The sequence below is a fragment of the Myotis davidii genome, unplaced genomic scaffold (genome assembly GCF_000327345.1).
Source record: "Myotis davidii unplaced genomic scaffold, ASM32734v1 scaffold109, whole genome shotgun sequence".
NCBI classification, from domain to species: domain Eukaryota; kingdom Metazoa; phylum Chordata; class Mammalia; order Chiroptera; family Vespertilionidae; genus Myotis; species Myotis davidii.
In genome coordinates, this window is record NW_006300368.1 from 1,131,088 (window position 1) to 1,133,961 (window position 2,874).

The following is a 2,874-nucleotide window of genomic DNA, read 5'->3' on the forward strand; positions in this document are numbered from 1 at the left end:
GGCTCCCCTCACCAGGACAGAAATCAATGTGCAATTTGCTGCTATTTGTAGATCTCCTTTCCATGCTGGCCCCCAACCCCAGCGGGTCCTGACCAAGTTCAGCCCTGCCTTTGTCCTCAGGCAAATGAACTGGCGCTCTGCCCAGCCACGTGGAGCCTGGGCCTGGCTACCTGGCGGTAGGGGGGCAGGGAAGGGGGGTAGAGGCCAGGGCTGATCCTCTATCTGGGTAAACTCCTGAGAATCGAGGGGAAATAAGGACAAAGCAAAGCAGTGGCCCAGGAATCTGTATTTCTAAGAAAGCCCTCCAAGGGACTCAAAGGGGGTTGGTGCAAGAATTGCTGGGAAACTCACAGCATTAGCTGCTGTCAGCCTTCCTCCCACCTGCCAGCTCTGTGGCCTTGTTTATCGTCTCTGCCTCAGCATCCTCATCTGTAAAATGAAGGCAGTCATAGCTTTGGCCTCCTCTGGTTGTCCAGAGGATTAACAGAGAAAATGCAGGCATGGAGCTTAACTCAAAGCCCAGCACTGGACAGGCACTCAGTACGTGACTGATGATCACAGCAAGTGAGACTCAGGGCTCCGAGCACCAGCACACGGGCCTTCCCTGGGGTCTCTGGGTGGGTCAGCCTGGTACCTGCCCAGAGCAGAGTGCCCATGCCCCCTCGCACTGCGCGCTGGAGGCCCATTACCCATCTCCTGGCTGGTGAGCAAGAGGGGCTGCTCAGGAGGATGTGCAGGGGTGGGCTTGACCCCCAGGGGTGGAGAAAAACAAAACTTTGATTCCCTGGGGGTATCTGACCTGCCAGTCAGGATGCTGCTTGAGGAAGCGATTAGATGTTTTCCATTGGAGGGGTCTGAAAGGGGCCCCAGTTTAGACACCCCCAGGTGGTCAGTTCCTCCTGTTACTGGGAAAGCCACCCAGCCTGAGGCAATAGGGGGTGCGGGAGGGGGACAATAAGGCGGAGGAAAGCTGGTGGGGGTGGGGAATCCACTTTAGAACCACAGCCTATCTCTTCCTCAAAGGTGCTCCAAGCCCACTACTCACCTGCCACTCGAGAGACTCAGGGCATAAGCAGTAACAGGTGTGGCTTTCAGCTCAGCTTACCTGGGTTTCTTTTTTTCAACTTTATTGAAGTATAATTTACATACAATAAAACGCACACATTTTAAGTGTTCAGTTTGATGAGTTTTGACAAATTGACACACACACCGAACCTCCACTACCATCAGGGTACAGAACATTCTCATCTTTCCAAAAGGCTCCCAGGTGCCCCTTCCCAGTCGATCCCCACCCTTTCCCCAGCCCCAGGCAACACGGCTCTGCCTTTTGTCACTATAGATTAGATTTGTCTGTCCTAGAGTTTCATATAAATGGAATTATGTAATGTGTACCCTTGGTGTCTGGCTGCTCTTCACTTTTCATAAAGTGATTCATCCATGTTGTTGTTTTGTCAGTTTACAACTTTTTATTGCTGAGTGGGATCCCATTGTATGAATATATGACAATTTGGCTGCCTGCTGATGGGCATTTGTCTTCTCTCCCGGTTTGGGCTGTTGTGACTAAAGCTGCTATGAATACGTGTGTACAAGTCTTTGTGTGAACACATGTTTTCATTTTTCTTGTGTAAATAGCTGAGAACGGTTCCTCCGGTAATTGTATGTTTAATTGACAAGCTATTTTCTAAAGTAGGTGTATCACTGTACACTCCCCTATCAGTGTATGAGAGTTCCAGTTGCTCCCCAACCTCACCAACACTGAGCTCAGTCAGTCTTCTAATGAGTGTGGCTTCCATTTGCATTTCCCTGATAATGAATGATGCTGAGGATCTTTTTCGTGTGCATATTGGCCGTTCTGTATATTTTTTACTGTTTTAAAGGTAGAGTGTGTCTGTCTTCTTCTTATTGAGTTGTAAGAGTTTGCTGGATCCAAGTCCTTTGTCAGACATATGTATCGTATATATTTTCTCCCAGGCCGTACCTTGCCTTGTTATTTTCTTAGCTGCCTAAGTCTTGATTTTGTTAGTTCCATGTGGGAAATCTTGAGCAAGTTACTTAGTCTTTCTGACTCTTAGTTTCCTCATCAATACATAGTAGGTACCATACAGAAGTATTAACTCAGTTCATGTATGTAAAGTGCCTGAACCCAGAGGAGGTCCTCAATTCACGGTGGCCAGTTAGTCTCAGGCAGTTAATGGCCTCTCCTTCACCTCCCCGGGCCTGGCCCTGGTGAAGTAATATCTCTTTTCTGTTCATCTGGCTCCAGAGGATCCCATGGGCAGCCAAGGTAGGGGCGGGGTTGGGGCAGGATGACTAATGTCATCCTTCCATGTGAAGCTGGGCCTCTATCCATCCTGGCTGTTGGCCAGACACACAGATTTAGGGGCCACAGGGTTGGGCTCCAGGGTCCACCATGCTGAAGCTTTAGAGGGTAAAAAAGTGTCTCTGGACCCTTAATTGTTCGTGCACACCCACAATCCCTTAGTCTCAAAATCTGCACAAGCACATGCATGCAACCCCATCACAGTCCTTCTGGCACTCGCACAAGCTCAGACGCCTACACCAAAAGCGAAACACAGTGATCACCTACTCCCAACCCCCATCGCCACTGATCAGGAGTGGCAGGCTCACTGGCCAGACCATGTATAATTCAGAGATTTGGCCCAAAATAGTTCTATTCGAGCTCAGCCTCCTGGACAGGGGAGGAGGCGTAGCTAGAGCAGCAAAAGGAGTGGGGACAGTGACCTCAGCCCTGGTGAGGACCTTAGAGGCTGCCTCTTGCTGCAGGATCCTGGGCAGAGCCTGGGAGGGGGGAGTTTGAAGAGCCCTCCATAAGGCTTCCTTCCCAAGTCGCGGGGCCCTTTTTCTCCTTTCCCT